Source organism: Pongo abelii, chromosome 11 (genome assembly GCF_028885655.2).
Source record: "Pongo abelii isolate AG06213 chromosome 11, NHGRI_mPonAbe1-v2.0_pri, whole genome shotgun sequence".
Lineage (NCBI taxonomy): Eukaryota > Metazoa > Chordata > Mammalia > Primates > Hominidae > Pongo > Pongo abelii.
In genome coordinates, this window is record NC_071996.2 from 145,736,060 (window position 1) to 145,753,373 (window position 17,314).

General features: G+C 44.1%; 1 long non-coding RNA gene across 1 annotated transcript; it reads right to left on the minus strand.

Moving 5' to 3' along the window:
• Positions 1-250: 250 nt before the first annotated feature.
• Positions 251-13,178, minus strand: LOC129058203 (uncharacterized). Its single transcript, XR_008523182.1, has 3 exons — positions 12,955-13,178; positions 701-926; positions 251-330 (listed from the first exon to the last, which is right to left on the minus strand). It is a non-coding gene; the product is annotated as an uncharacterized LOC129058203 (long non-coding RNA).
• Between the last annotated feature and the right edge of the window lie 4,136 nt (positions 13,179-17,314).

Sequence of the window (17,314 nt, forward strand, 5' to 3'; positions counted from 1 at the left end):
GTAGGCAGTAAAAAAGAGTAAAGAAACAAAACAGATACAAGCCATAGAGAAAACAACCGGTAAAACAGTGGACGCAAATCCCACCTTTTCAGTGATCACATTCAGTGGAATCGCGGCCAGAAAGCAAAGGGCGGCAGAACAGGAAGCAGCGCAGCCCAGAGATGGGCTTCCCACAGCAGAGACGTGTCAGAGCAGCGATGGGCTTCCCAGAGCAGATAGAGACGCCAGGGCGGCGATGGGCTTCCCACAGCAGAGGCGCGTCAGAGTCCAACGGGGAAAGGTGGAAAGAGACGAACCGTGTAAACAATAATCAAAAGGGACAGCGGGTGGCTGAATGCAGACAAAATAGACTTTAAGACAAAAGTCGTTGTTTGAGACACCAAAAGGACATTTTATAAAAACAAAAAGGTCAATCTCTCCCCAAGACATAACAAATATGGACACACATCACCCAACACCGGAGCCCAAAATACGCAAAGTAAAAACGGACAGAATTAAAGGGAGAAATATATGGACACTCATCACCCAACACCGGAGCCCCAAAATACACAAAGTAAAAACTGACAGAATTAAAGGGAGAAATATATGGACACACATCACCTAACACCAGAGCCCCAAAATACACAACGTAAAAAATGACAGAATTAAAGGGAGAAATAGACAATCTGACAGTGAACGTTGGTGACTTCACTGGTCCCACCTTGAATGAGTGATGGAGCCACTAGGTAGAAGATCAACAGACAGGAACGAACCCCGTGAACCAACCAGTGGATCCAGCAGATGAGCCTCTGCCAAACGGTCCACGCACAGCCGCAGCCACGTTCCTCTCGAGAGGAGAGTGAGCCATTCTCCAGGGTGGACCACACACCAGAGCCTGAAGAAGCCTCAGGAAATGGAGAAAGACTGAGATGCGAAAGTTATGCTCCCTGAACAAAATGGAATGATAAGAGGAATCAATACCAGGAAGGAACTTGGGAAATTCAAAAACAGGTGAAACCATGCAAATAACCAAAGAATTCAAGAATACAATTTAACAAAATTATAAAATAACTGAATACTAATTAAAAGGCAAACACAAGATACTAAAATTTATGGGAAATAGTACTTAGGAGAACATTTAAAGGTAAAAATGCCTGTATTAAAAAATAAATATTTCAAGTCAATAACGTAATCTTCAATCTTAAGAAATGAGAAGAAGAATAAACACAACTCATGTGCAGCAGACACAAGGAAGAAAATAAAGATACCATGGGGGGTAAATTAAATAGAGAATTAAACAACAGTAGCAACAATTCTTGAAACCAAAAGTTAGTTTTTGAAAACCGCAGCAAATTTAACAAACCTTTAGATAGGCTGACCGAGGAATAATAAAGATTAAAATTACTAAAATCAGCAGTGAAATAAAGGGCATTACTCCTGACCTTAGGAAATGAGAAGGATTATAAGCAAATATAATAAATAATTGTATGCTAAAAATTAGATAACCTAAAAGAAGTTGACAAATTTCTGAAAAATCTCCAAAAGAAATAGAAAACCTAAATAGACCAATAACAGTAAAGAGATTGGATTAGTAATCAATAAACTTTCCACAAAGCAAAGGCCAGCCCCAGATAGCTTCATGCATGAATTCTACTAAATATTTAAAGAAGAATTAATACCACTCACACAAAACATGTCAAAAGGCCAAAACCAAAACAGAAGAAGAGAGAATATTCTCAACTCATTCATTCCATAGTCCCAGGATTACCCTGGTACCAAAACTGCACAGAGAACTCACAAGATAATAATCGATATCCCTTATGAATAGAGATACAAATATTTGCAAAAATGTTAGCAAATTGAATCCAGCAATATATAAGAAGGAATTATGCACCATGAATGATTGGGATTAACTTCAGGAATGTACAGTTGATTTAACATAAGGAAACAAATGAAAGCAATACACTGTATTAAAAGAATAAAAAAACCATAATAATCTCAAAAGATGCAAAAAATTCATTTGACAAAATCCAACATCTTTTGAAGAGTAAAAGATGAACGAGCTAAACATAGAAGGAAACTTCCTCAATCTGATAAAATCCTTCTAAGAAAAGCCCACAGCACACTTAAATTTGAAAGACCAAATGCTTTCCTCTTAAGATCAGGAACAATACAAGGACGTTCACACTCTTGACTTCTATTTAACATTGTCATCGATGTTCCTGTTAGGCAATTAGGCAAGACAATGAAATGAAAGTCATCCGGATTGGAAGAAAGAAGTCAAACTCTTGTGATAGTTTGCTGAGAATGATGGTTTCCAGCTTCATCCATGTCCCTGCAAAGGACATGAACTCATCATTTTTTATGGCTGCATAGTATTCCATGGTGTGTATGTGCCACATTTTCTTAATCCAGTCTATTGCTGTTGGATATTTGGGTTGGTTCCAAGTCTTTGCTATTGTGAATAGTGCCACAGTAAACACACGTGTGCACGTGTCTTTATAGCATTAGGAGATATACCTAATGCTAAATGACGAGTTATTGGGTGCAGCACAGCAACATGGCACATGTATACATATGTAACAAGCCTGCAGGTTGTGCACATGTACCCTAAAACTTAAAGTATAATTAAAAAAAAAAAGAAGTCAAACTCTATTATGGATGACATGAACTTGTATATGGAAATCTCTAGAAACACACACACACAATTTTAATGAATAAATGACTTCAGAAATGTTGCTGGGTACATGAATAATATACAAAAATCAATTGTAGATGTATATGCTAGCAATAAAAAATTCAAAAATGAAATTAAAGCAATTTCATTTACAATAGCATCGATGAATAAAATAGGAAGAAATATAACAAAAAAGTTATGACTTGTTACTGTAAACTACAAAACACTGTTTAAAAAATTAGATAAATAGAATGATATTTTATGCTTACGGATTGGAAAACTTAACATTGTTAAGGTCAAATTGATCTGCAGATTCAACAAAATCCCTTTCAAAAATTTCAGCTCAGCTGCTTTACTTCTAGAAATTGACTAGTTAATCCTAAAATTCATATGGAAATATAAGGAGCTACAAACACCAAAAACAATCTTAAAGAAAATTTTAAACAAAGTTGTTGGATTCGTGCTTCATGATTTCAAAGTGGCATGGCCAAGCTAAAGAAGTAAAAACAGTATGACAGAGGCATAAAGATAGATACATACATCAGTGAAATTGAACTGAAAGTCTAGAAATAAGCCCTTATATTTATGGCCAATTGATTTTTGACAAGTGTGCCAATGGAATTCAAGGAGGAAAGAATGGTCTTTACAACAAATGGTACTAGGACAACTAGATATCCACCTGCAAAAGAATGTAATTTGAGTTCTACTTCACACCATATACAATTTTAATTCAAAATGAATCATAGGTCTAAAAGTAAGGTTAAAACTATAAAACTTTTAGCAGAAAACATAGGAGTACATTCTGTGTGACCCTGGATTTGGCGATGATTTATTAGACCTGACACCAAAAGCACAAGCAACAAAAGACACATCAGATAATTTGGACTTTATCACAATTTTGTAAATATTCAAAATAAATTTAAAGATTATTTTGCAGTTTCAAAAGACACCCTCAAGTATGTGTAAAGACAACACACAGAATGGGAGAAAATATTTGCAAATCACAAATCTGATAAAGCACTGGTATAAAAAATATATAAACAATGCTAATAACCAACGATAAAAAGAAATACAAGCAAATTAAATGAACAAAAACTAGATAGTTCTCCTAAAAAGATATACAAATGACCCATAAGCCTTTGAAAATGCTCAAAATTATTAGTCATTAGGGAAATGCAAATTAAACCACAATAAAAGATCACTTCACAACAACTGCATTGACACGAGAGAGAGAGAGAGAGAGAGGTGAAAATATCAGAAGCTTCAATCATTGGTAATGGAATTGGAAAATGCAGCCACTTTGGAAAACAGTTTGGCAGATCCTCAAAACCGCAACAGAGTTACCATATAATTCAGCTATTTCATTCCTGAATGTATACTCAGGAGAACTGTGGTAATATTCACACACAAAAGCTGGTACACAAATGTTCATAGTAACATTTGGTATTGATCATAATACCAAAAAAAGGAAACACATCAAATGTTCAACAACTGATAAATGGAGAACCAAAATGTGGTATATTCATACAACAGATTATTATCACCAATAAAAAGAAATGAAAAAATGTTGTAAAATAGTTGCACCATCAAAACATCACTTTAAATGAAATAAACCAAAGATTCTATTTACATGAAATGTTAAGATTCCATTTGCATGAAATGTCTGTAATCAGCAAATCCACAGAGGCAGAAAGTAGATTTGTGGTCACCAGGGCTTGGGGGAGAGGGAGGAAGGGGAGTGACTGCTATTGAGTCCAAGGTTCATTTTAGGATGATTTAAATGTTGTAAAATTATATAGCAGTGATGGTTGGACATCTCTATGAATACACTAAAAATGTTGAAGTGTATACTTGAAAGTGATGACGATTGTGGTCTGTGAATTACATCTTAACAAGCCTATAATTTAACAGAAATTTGCCGGTAGTCACTATTATTAGAATCATAACATAGAGAAGAACAATGAATAAGCTTCAAGAAACTGCATTATGAATATGAATCCGGAACAAAGAATGAACAACGAGAACACATGGACACAGGAAGGGGAACATCACACACCGGGGACTGTTGTGGGGTGGGGGGAGGGGGGAGGGATAGCATTAGGAGATATACCTAATGCTAAATGACGAGTTATTGGGTGCAGCATACCAGCATGGCACATGTATACATATGTAACAAACCTGCACGTTGTGCACATGTACCCTAAAACTTAAAGTATAATCATAATAAAATTAAAAAAAAAGAGAATGAAATACAGAGCCTGCAGCCTGAGTTCTAAGCTCCATTATATTTTGGCAGCCAATGACAGATACTGAACATCCAGTGGTGATTCTCCACCGTGTCTCTTCTGGACTCAAGGGCAGCCAATGACAGATACTGAACATCGGGTGGCGATTCTCTGCCGTGTCTCTTCTGGACGCAAGGGTGTGATGGGGATTTGCCGGGAACTTGTGCTTCCTCCATGGAAGGAGGGGCTGGTCATTTACAGACTGGTTGGGGCAGTGCCTGACACTCAGGGGCCTGGGGCAGTAGGGAGGGTCAGATTATGACATTTTAGGGAGTTTGGTATTGACTTGAGGTGAGAGAGGTCACCGAGGACTGCAATGGTCGCTCTTGTATGTGAACAAAGTGACTGCTGCCAAGGTGTAGGACTGATGGAGGGAGACCCTCAGTGTGGAGAGCATTGCCCCAGACGCCTTGCAGCGTCACAGATGGGCACTGCTGCAGTCGCAAAGGGGTACCCACCACTGGCAGGGGCAGGAGAGGGCAAAGCAGGCAGCATCCAGGGCTCTTGTGAGCAGGAGAAAAGGAGAATGGAAAGGTGGCCACTGGGATTCTAGCCTGGGTGACTCCAAAACTGGGGGCGTGGTTAACTAAGATCTGGAATTGGAGGCAAGAACCACATTTAAACATAAATGATCTTTTTAAATATAGGGATGATGATGATGACAGTGTATGTCCGTTTTGATGCATGTCACATTAAAATCTGGGGGTCTGTGAGCCATGAAGCTGACAATTTCCAATAAGCATAAAGTGTGTTTCCTTAGCTGAGAAAATTATTTACAATAAAGGGAATGCTAATGTATGCTTCATTGCTATGTGCAACGAAGCTGAAGTTACTGATACATAATTTCTCCCAAGGAGAACTGTGGCTTCAGTGGAGCCCAGAGATGTATCCTTGGGAAACCAGCATATTTAGATAGAGCTTAAGAAACAGGTGCCCCTGAAAACACAACCTGAGCCCACTTGGAGACATGAGCAGCCTTTGACTATTTGGAGGCCCAAATAGACCTCCAGCAGCAGGGATGGGATGGGGCCCTCTGTGGAGCTTCGAGGGACAGACGTGGGCCACAGAGTGTAGCTGGCTCTGTCAAGACAGGAGGCGTTTGGAGAAAATCAAGGACAAAGTGGACAGAGGGACGGAGACACAGAGAGACAGACATACAGACACACAGACAAGATAGAAAGACAGGGGACAGAAGGACAGGGGACAGGGGACAGAGGGGCTGGTTCTTCTCCCAACTCTTTGTTCCCTCTTCTTCTTTTGCAATGAGCTAAGCCATCCTCTTAAACTATAAAATAGTTGTCACGCATCCTGCAAAACTTTTGTTCCTTAAGTTACGTTAGGGTGTAACTTTCTCACATCTCAGTCTTTCCAAAGAATATTTACTCTCCTTAGAAATTTATTACAAGTCCTTTTTGTAGAGACTATTCCCCAGTTGAAAAAGTATTGCTGAAAAATTATATGCTGTCATTGACTTATGACTGATCAATTGATGTCATTTGACAATTATAATTCATACCGTATTGCCACTTACAGCTAAGTGTAGTTATTTACTTAGCACTAAACTGTTTTGAAGGTTACTTAGAGCAGTACCAATTGATTGTATGGGATGGTATAATGGCATTCGATGGCATAAAATACTACATGCCTTTATCATCCTTGTTATATTTTATTACAACACTTAATTTTCCATTGAAATATGTATGATAGCAATTTTGCTGCATAAAGAGAATTTTATATTTTAATAGTATCACTTTCCCTTGAGAGATAATGTAATGCCTTTGAAGGCGGCAGGAGCCCTGCACGATGGCTGTACATGTGGAGGCAGCGGGTAAAGCCTCAGTCCTGTCATCTGCTCCGTAAACAGGCACTGGATGGGCTGGAGCACATACGAAGCTTCTCTGCAAACTTTGGCTTCCCACTTGGATTTTCAGCAGCACATGGCCGTTGTTAATGAGATGCTAAATGTTCTACCCTCAGAGCTGCGCCCCTCGATGACATAGAAGGAATAGAAAGTAAGGTTTGATTGAATGGCATTTAGTTATCCGTGCTCGCCATGTTTAAACACCTCAGGCAGGGGTGGAGGGGGTTCCCTCTTCCTTTTTACACTTTGACTTTTTGACTTGGACACTTGATGTGGCTCTGTGACAGTCCTGAGTGGCTTCATTCCTGGTGACTCCCTGTGGACGTGCTCCTGCCAGGCTCACCTCAGAGGAAGGAGAGGTCACTGAGGTGTGCAGTCACTAGAGCTGTGGATGACTTTAGCCCCCAGGGCCCAGAGTACATGTTTGCCAAAATGTGGAGGCAACATGCATGGCCCTGAACACCAACTGAGAGTAAGACAGAGACCAAGAACAACCAGCAGGAGTTTGACCTCTGGATCGAGCCATGCCTGAAGCCTCCCCTTTTTGAACTGTCCAGTTAATGAGAGTTCATTTTGTCCCTTTTTTGCGTAAGTGCGTTTTGGCTGATTTCCCTCACTTGTAACTAAAGCTTTTTGATGCAGAGATGGTACTGGATGTGGGTCTGTTCACGTCACAAGCTTCAAAGGGGCAATGAGCAGAGGTAAGTGTCTCCTGGCTGGAGAGGGTTGAAGCTTTGTCATGAGGTAGGAAGACTCCTGCCAGACCTCACCTGGCAGGTGATAGCCCGCGGGGATCCCGACAGCTATGCATTCCCAGAGAAAGGGCAGCTCAGGGGAGTTTGTGGTTTGGAGAGAAATGGTGTGTCCAGCTGATGTCAGAGGAGACAAGGACGAGCTCCAGCCCCAGTTAGGTTCCGGGAGTGCACAGCCCACACTCCTGGGTGTGAGCAGGACGGGAACCTGGAGCCAGGGGTCCTTCCAGTCCATGACAAGGAGGCTGGGCTTGCTCTGAACAGAGCCAGAGGCCAGACTGGCTTGAATTGGGGAAGAGGAGCAGCAGCCGGAGAAGTGTGGGGGTTGGGCAGGGTCGGAGGGCTTCCGAAGGGCTGACGGCATCTCTTAGAAAACAAGCGGGAACAACGTGGGACCCACTAGGAGCAGGTGTTTGTCCCGGCCTTGGAAGTGGTGCTGGGACCCTTACTCAGGTCAGCAGGCCCGGGATGCCGTGGCCGCCATGACTCCTGACTCAGAGCTGGATGAGGTTCTACTGTTCCAGGGTAGGATCGGTCCCTCCAACCATTTGTGCAGAGCCAGGGGCCTGCGAGACCCAGAAGAAAGCTGTGCCCTTGCTCCTGGCGGCTTGTCCCAAGTGGGCCGCTCTGGGCCTGGTCGCCCAAGGGCTTTGCAGCTGACATCCTTCTCTCCATGGCGCCCTGGGACCTGCCCTGCTCAGCACCATTCCCTAGGTAACGGGGGGACCTGGGGTACTGCTGCCAGGAGCAGGCGGAGGAGCAAGCCCCCTCTTCCCAGGCTCCACCCTTTAGGCCCTGACTGGGGATGGTGCTCCCCATTGTGGCCTTTGTCTCCTCAGCCTGGGGAGCAGGGCCTCTCTCCGGATGGCCGAAGCGTGTCCCTCAGAACTAAGCTCTAGCCAGGCAGACCTCTGTCCCCATGTCTGTTTATGAACCTGTATTGGGACCCGGGAAGTTTTGAATTCATTCAAGCATTCAAAATAAAAACGGTAAAAACATTTCCTAAACTTAAGAAACTGCACATTTTCTGGAACGCACAGTTAGGACGGGTTTATGAAGGGCAATGTAAAGCGTGTTGCAAAGCCCCCAAAACCTAAAAAGGACCCAGAAAGTATTGACTGCATCCTCCCGGATATAATCTATGTGCGTTGCAAGCGCTAACACCGCCTGGCCAGCGAGAATGGCTGCTCGCACATCCTGTGGGCTTTATGGAGATTTATTCTCACAGAAAAGACCCACATACCTAAGAACACATATCACCAGCAGAGTTAATCACCTGTTGGACACACAATGCTGCCGCACACCCCAGATCTGGAGCCGCCTCCAGGTCTGCAGAGCCTGGCGGGGTCAGAGGCATCCATCTCTTCAAATGACGCTTTCTCATAATTCAACAGCCTTCAGCCTATGAACAATAATTTAGTTTTTGTAAAGAATAAAAAACACACCTTTTTATAAATTTGTTGAAAGGTAAAGTTCATTTTTTTTCTCATTCCCCTTTTCTTTCCATCTCTTCTTGATTGTTATTTTTTGAGGTTACTTTAATCCAGGATTAAATACGGTAATTAGAAAATAACATGCATTAAATCTTACAGTATATTAGAGAAAATAGTCAAAATTAATAAAAGCAGAAAGAGTCCTCTTTTGTAAAGAAAAAAATGAAGAAACTAATAGTCTAGAAATATGCGTATGCATTTAGTGCATAAAATGGAAAATGGAGGGTAATTCCATGCAAGCTGGACAGCTGTATTTGAATAAGTTAAGTAATGAAAAAGGGCCAACCTATCTTATTTTATTTTATTTTATTTTTAGGTGAGGATTCAGGGGGACTGGAGGGCCGTGGGCACCTGTGTCTTCCAGAGGCAACCCCGGAATGAGTTTGTTTCCATTGCTTGAAGCTGCCGGCTTAGCTAATCACACAATCTGAAAGATGCCTGAAGGCAGTTCAACAGTCCTCAACCATTCAGCCGTAATTCACCCAGTTAGGGGACAGGTCCGACCTGAAGGACCTGGAGAGGCTGTCACAGTCATCACATCTTCTTTTTGGCCAGTTAAGAGCTGGCTCCGACTCGGAGGCGTGGGGGGCCCTGCACAGACCCAGAGGAGCTGCTTGGATGGAGCCCACCTCAGGGGTCTGGGACGTCGCCTCAGACTCGCCTTTCAACGGAACATGCTAGGCTGACAGCCTTGTGGTTTGCCTGACTTTGAATTGGGTCTGTTTGGCATATTTGCTTAGAGACCTAGTCTTGAAGAGTTCGATGGTTTGGCTTCAGAAATTGTTTTAGAATATTTTCGAATAGGACAGAATGATCAGGGGATAAATGCTGGATAGGAAACACTACCATGTAAACGTGGAATCTTTTAAAGAGCTAAAATATTAAAGTACTGAAACAATATGAAGATGTTTGATTTACTTATTTTCACACATACAAGATGTGTGTGTATTTGTGAGTATATGTGTATCTGTGTGCATTCCTGTGTGTGTGCACCTGGGTGTGCACACCTGTGTACCTCTAAGCACCGTTCTAGCTGTGGGGAAACAGCAGTGAACAATTGGCTTGCCCTCCTAAAGGGAGAGAGAAATAGGAGAAACAGGTAAGGAGCCTGGTACGGGTTGAGTGATAAATGCTGTGGAGAGTGAAGCAGAGGGGCTGGGGTCCTGGAATCCCAGGCAGGGTCCACACTGAAGTGTTAAATTTAGGGGATCGGGAGGGTTATTTTGGTCAAATAGGAGGGGAACCTGCAGGAGCTACTGTGCTCTGGACGAGGAGTGAGGCTGGCAGGCCTGGCCGGGGAATCCAGCGCTGTGGACCTGAATCTTCCGTGACTGCGGTGCTCATTTAGGGATGACCTTACAGCCCCAAAGGTGGAGGTGAGTGCAAGACCAGGTTGAGCAAGGCCCCATCGGCCACGAGGCTTCCTAGAGAGCAGGGGGACTGGAGGACACAGGAGCACGAGGGCAGGAGCCCTGAGAACAAGGGGCCATGCTGGCGGGCGAAGATGCAGCTGATTGTCTGGGAAGGGGAGGCCAGTGCTGGGTGAGGGCGTGAACCTGCGTGCCCTTACATTTTGTGGTAGCCATATTTACAAAAATGAAACAGTAACCGGTAAAATTCCTGCTGCTGATGTATTTTACTGAACTCAGTATATCAGAACAACTATCCATTCACCCTGAAATCAATATGACACATCTTTGGACATGTGAGACTATGCCACATACTAAGTCTCTAAAATCCAACTTGAATTTTACATCTGTAGCCACCCCCCCCCCATTCAATCCAGGGCAGCATTGCAGTGCCGTGGCCCCGAGTCCACACTGCAGCGCTGCAGCCCCTGCCCACTTTGCAGTGCTGGGGCCAGTGGCCCCCAGGAGCCCAGGAGTCCTGGCAGGAGGAACTGGAGGCGCCAAAAGGAAATGCCTTCTTCAGTAGGGGAGTGTCCCCCACCCCACTGCTCTGGGAACAGCTGCAGGCAGGTTCCCTCTCTCCAAGCACTCTCAGACAGTGCTGTGATGAGGCCCTTGTCATGGGTATTTGTGGGGACTCTGTGTCTTCTAGGAAAGGCTCCCGGGTCGTGGTCTCCCTGACAAGTGTCCTGCACTGTGCAGGTTGCTCTCCTGATCCTCAAATGTGCCCTGGAGCTTCCCCTGGACCTGGACACCCCAGCACGTGGGTGAGCCGATGTCCAGTGCAGGCCACGCACGAAATGCATCCACAGTGGGAGCCAGTGGTCACCCTGGTCAGGGCCAGCCTGCAGTTACCCCTGCCTGGCAAATAAGACATGGAAGTCGGGAGGGCTGGTCCCCTACTCCTGGTCATGTCATGCGACATTCTGGAACTGAGGATCCATGTCTAGAAGTAGTGCCTGCTGGTGTCCCTGTGAGCTTGGGGGCCCATCTTCCAGGCCAGTCCTTGGTTCCTGCATAATCATTATGATACTGCCTTTCTTCTTCATAATTTTATAGAAGCTGACTTTATTTTCATTTCTCTGGTATATTTTTTAAAAACAAAAAGCAAAGTAGAAAGAATAATGTAAGACAAATACCATTTGTTTTCTACCTGATAATATTCTGTAATAATTGTAACTCTCTTTTAACAAAATAAAAAACATGAACTGTTGCAGGCAAACCCCTCTGTCACCCTCCACTGTCTTTGCTATTTCTGATCTTTGCCAGAATTGTCTTTTAAAATTTTATTAGTGGTGAAATATGACAGTTTCCCACCTACGATCGGAAGCAGCAGAGGGCTGCCTGCGCTCACCAGAGCCATTCATGATGGTTCCAGGAATCCTAGTCGGCTTACTCAGACAAGCAAAAAACACATCATGTTTGGAAAGAAAAGAGTGAGGTTATCATTACTCACAGAGGGCATCATCATCTGTAGAAAATTCTGCATAACATGTAAACCAAAAATAAATTCTAAGCCCCCCAGCAATCTAAACAGACCCCTCCCCTTGGCCAAGGGCATTCCAGAGTTAACCTGAAAAAATAGCTCAGCCCATGATGGGAATGGGGTCGGACGAGCTTCGTTATTCCCTCTCCCATTCGAAATTCAGGAAAAGCTGACCAGCATTAATATCAACACAGATCTCTTAAGTCTGAGAAGAAACATTTACAGTCTATACCTGGAGGCTTCATTTGCATGACAAAACCTTGGTCTCTACAATCCCCTATCATAACCCAGACACTCCCTTTTATTGATAATAACCAATTGCCAATCAGAAAATCTTTAAATCTTAAATGACCTGGAAGTCCCCCACTTAGAGTCGTCCCACCCTTCAAGATGAAACCAACATACATCTTACATGTGTTTGATTGATGCCTCATGTCTCCCTAAAAGGTAGAAAACCGAGCTGCCCCCGACTACCTGGGGCACATGTTCTCGGCATCTCCTGAGGCTGCGTCACAGGATGTTGGCCACTCTCTTTTGGCTCAGAATAAATCTCTTCAAATACTTTACAGAGTTTGACTCTTTTCATTGACATAAAAAAATGACTAGAACTAAGAGTGAAGTTACCAAGGCTGAGGATACACAGAACAACTGTTTCTATAAACTTGCAATGAACAATTGGGAATTTACATTTAAATATCATTTATAAAGTCATCAAAATATGGAACATTTTGAGAAATATTTGACAAATAAATATTTTTAAGACTTGTAAAATGAAAACTAGAAAATATTGCTAAGATAAGTTTTAAAAGACCTAAATAAACAGAGAGGAAAAACCATGTTCATGGACCAGATGACTGGATATTTGGATGGTGTCTCTCTCCTTAAATTAATCTATTCAAAGCAATCCCAATCAAATCTCAGTAGGTTTTTTGTAGTAATTAACATTAATTTTCAGCTGCTTCTTAAATTCATAGAAAATAGCCAACAGGCTGAACAAAACTGGAAGTCTTACCTCATCTGATTTCAAGACTTCCTCTAAAGCAACCGCATTTGGTACTGCAGTATTGGCCTCAGATAGACACTCAGATCAAAGAGACAGAACAGAGCTCAGAAACAGGCCCATAGGTCCCATAGGTGTAGAGCTGACTTTTCAGCTGGGATGCCAGTGACTCTTGAGAGCGTGCATGTGTGTGTTTTGTTTTTGCTCCTGGGATATTTCTTTTATTTCCTCTAAGCCTGGAAATAAAAAATACAATCAGGATCTAGTTAATCTATAGCAGGAAGTTTCTTAGAATATCTGGTCTAAAGGTGCAGAAAATCTGCATGGTTACTCATTCCTGAGTGTCTGCAGGGCTCTGGGCATTCAGCCAGGTGCTTTGCATGCATCTTCTATTGAATCCTCCCAACAACTCTGAGGACATTTCTGCAACCAGTCCTTTTACAGGAGCCCAGAGACTTGTGCAGCTTGTTCTCCATCACATCCCAAACCTGTGTCAGAGCAGAGAGTTGGTGTCAGGCCTGTGACCTCTCAGTAGCTCCAAATGGACTCATTTCAATGATTGACAAGTTCAAAGAATCCCAGACAGGAGATCAGCTACTAGAATCTCAACAATTAACACCCTCACCTGGGTGCTTCATTTAAATGTTAATAGCCTTGCAGTAAAGCTGCACAGGAAGCCAGGGCAAAATCAAGCCAAACATAATTTTAAAAAGACTCCAGGAGATGTGCTCGAGGCTGACAGATTCTTCTGTGCACCCAAATTGCCTGTGAGCCCATAATTTCCCTATCTCCATGGCATGAAGGGAGGCCTGCTCTTCTTAGATGCTTCAACAAGAGGCTGGTGAAGGAAGATTAGGCGTGGAAATGGATCCTGTGTCTCAGTGGCCTTGCATATTTGAGTTGAATACACAATAAAACAAAAGGAGAGGGCTCCTCTCAGCATCCCTGTCTTCCTTTTCTTACCTGGGATGAAGGGCGTGATGTGCATTAACAAGAAACACAAGGACCCCTCCCCAGACACACCCAGGTGGGGGGTGCAGTACGAGGGTGCCACGAGGACCCCCCCCCAGACGCACCCAGATGGGGGGTGCGGTACCAGGGTGCCTGGCTCATTCGTTTTTATTAATCCATTCACTGCATCATACCCCAGTGCCTCGGCCATACCAGAATTTAGGAGATTCTTTTTTCTTGTGAATGAGCCCATCCATCTTTCGACAGTGATGATACCTGCATGGAGAGAAAAAAAGCAAACAAGCCCCCAGCACAAACACACCAGTATGGGAAGGGGGTAGCATCAGGATGATACAAACAAGCTCTCAGCACAAACACAGAAGCATGGGAAGGGGGTGACATCAGGAAGATGCAAACAAACTCTTGGCACAAACACACCAGCATGGGAAGGGGGTGACATCAGGATAATGTCCTCTGTGCCCCAGAGCTTTACAATTTGTTCCATGGAACTCAAAAATATGTTTTTTCCAAAGAGGGTAAGTTTCTCATAATTCCTGCCTATTATCCATATGTCACTCATTCTGTTTATTTTCAAATGTTTCCCTTACCAGGTGATAAAGCACCTTATTTAAAGAATGGTCTGGCCGGGCGCGGTGGCTCACGCCTGTAATCCCAGCACTTCGGGAGGCCCAGGCGGATGGATCACGAGGTCAAGAGATGGAGACCATTCTGGCCAACATGGTGAAACCCCGTCTCTACTAAAAATACAAAAAATTAGCCAGGCGTGGTAGCGGGCGCCTGTAGTCGCAGCTACTCGGGAGGCTGAGGCAGGAGAATGGCATGAACCCAGGAGGTGGAGCTTGCAGTGAGCCGAGATGGCGCCACTGCACTCCAGACTGGGGGACAGAGCCAGACTCCATCTCAAAAAAAAAAAAAAGAATGGTCTGCTCCATTTGAGGATCTATTTTTTACTTCTTAAATTTGTGTGTGTGCGTGATGAAGTCTCACTCTGTCGCCCAGGCTGTAGTGCAATGGTGCAATTCTGCAACCTCTGCCTCCTGGGTTCAAGCAATTCTCCTGCCTCAGCCTCCTGAGTAGCTGAGATTACAGGCATGCACCACCACGCCCACCTAATTTTTATTTTGTAATTTTAGTAGAAACAGGGTTTCACCATGCTGATCTCAAACTCCTGACCTCAGATGATCCACCCACCTTGGCCTCCCAAAGTGCTGGGATTACACAGGTGTGAGCCACTGCACCTGGCCTCATTTCTTAAATTTTTTAGTTATGATTTTTCTAACACATTCAGCCTCATATGATGTCCTAAGGCAATGTGCACCAGATAATTTATTGATTGGAAAATATAGTAAAATGTTTTACTATATTTCAGAATAAGTAGATTCACAATGATAAAGTAAAAATATCAGGAATGGTCAATATTTATTTCACTAAACATCTTCTAGGAAATAGTATCTTGCAATTTGTGAACCTCAAATGTCTGAGACAGGTCTCAGTCCGTTAAGAAAGTTTATTTTGCCGAGATTGAGGACATGTCCCTGTGACCCAGCATCAGGAGGTCCTGACGACGTGTGTGCAAGGTGGTCGGGGCACAGCTTGGTTTTGTACATTTTAGGGAGACAGGAGACATCAATTCATATATGTAAGATGTACATTGGTTCCATCCAGAAAGGGGGGAACAACTCGAAGCAGGGAGGGGGCTTCCAGGTCACAGGAAGGTAAGAGACAAATGGTTGTATTCTTTTGAGTTTCTGATGAGCCTTTGCGAAGGAAGCAATCACACATGTCGCAGTGAGATTTTGTCTCAGTGAGCAGAAAGATGCCGTTGAACAGAGTAGGAGGCAGGTTTGCTCTGAGCAATTCCCAACTTGACTTTTCCCTTTAGCTTAGTGATCTTCCGGCCCCCAAATTTATTTTCTGTTCACAAATTGATACTATCAAACCCCGCCCCCCCACCCCCAGCCAAACTCTGTAAAGTATGTAAAGAGGTTTCTTCTGAGCCAATATGAGTGACCATGGCCCGGGAACAGTCTCAAGAGGTCCTGAGAAAGTGTGCCCAGGGAGTCGGGTCACCGCTCGGTTTTATACATTTTAGGCAGACAGACGTTACAGGCAAAGACATAGATCAATACATGGAAGGTGTACATTGGTTCGGCTTAAAGACATGGGACCTCTCCACGTGGGGGCGCTTGCAGGTCGTAGGTGGATACAAAGATTTTTTTGACTGGCAATTGGTTGAAAGAGCTAAGCTTTGTCTAAAGACTTGAAGTCAGTAGAAAGGCAGGCTTGGGTTAAGAAAAGGGGGTTGTGGAGGCCACGGTTCTTGTTATGCAGATGAAGCCCCCCAGGTCGCAGTCTTCAGAGAGAAAAGAAGGTGAATGTCTCTTTTCAGACTTTGAAAGTGTCAGACTCTCCTTTAATCTCCCTTAGATCCAGGAAAGGCCTAGAAAGGAAGGCCTGGCTGCATTAATGGAGATTCTCTACAGATACAAATCTCCCCCACAAAAGATGGCTTTGCAGGGCCGTATCAACATAGGTCAAAGAAATACGGTTTGGAGTAAAATATTTTGCTTTCCTACAGGGTCTTCAGGAAACGGATGTTGTGCCAGCCAGTTTTCTGTAATTAGTCATCTCAGAACAATTTTCCTCCCTGAGCTGCAGCTTCTCCCAAGGCTCAGCTTGGAGGACACCAAGCATGAACACCTCATGGGCAGCCCTGGGCACCCACACATGGAGGCCGCATAGCCTAGCCCCTACCCGGAGGCACACCCTCTACACAAACCCCGGCCTGGACCCAGCCTCATGGCCCACAGGCAGGTCCTGAGGACACCCACAGCATTGCCGTGAGCCACTTCCTGCATAGCGCCCAGGCAGGATCAGGACACAGCGTGCTGGAGCCTCCACCCTGAAAACCCCATTCTTCCCAGAGCCCAGAGGCCAGGGCAGGTCCCCAGCTGTGCACAGCGCGGTTTAACCCAGGCCCTTGCTCTTTGCGCCTGGCCTCTGGGAGAGTTTAACACAGAAAAGGCCCTCCCCTGGCCTCCTAAGATGAATATCTAGGTGGGGACGGCAGGGGCACAACTGTAGCTAAACACCTGTGAGCAAAGCACTGCTGTGGACAGATTTGCGGGGAACCCATTGACACCCTGCCCTTTCCACACAGAGAAACACAAACATACTCATGCACACTCACACACATGCACACTCACACGCATACACAAGCTGTTCCACACATGCACACAGTCACACTGACACTCTCAGACACACATGCACACTCGCACTCACACTCATGCACACAACACAAGCCACACAAGCAGGAGCCAAGAAGCACATGGGGTCAGGTGCGCCCTCCCTCTCCTATGACCCAGCCAGGCGGCATCCTGCATTTTAAATAAAACGGGTG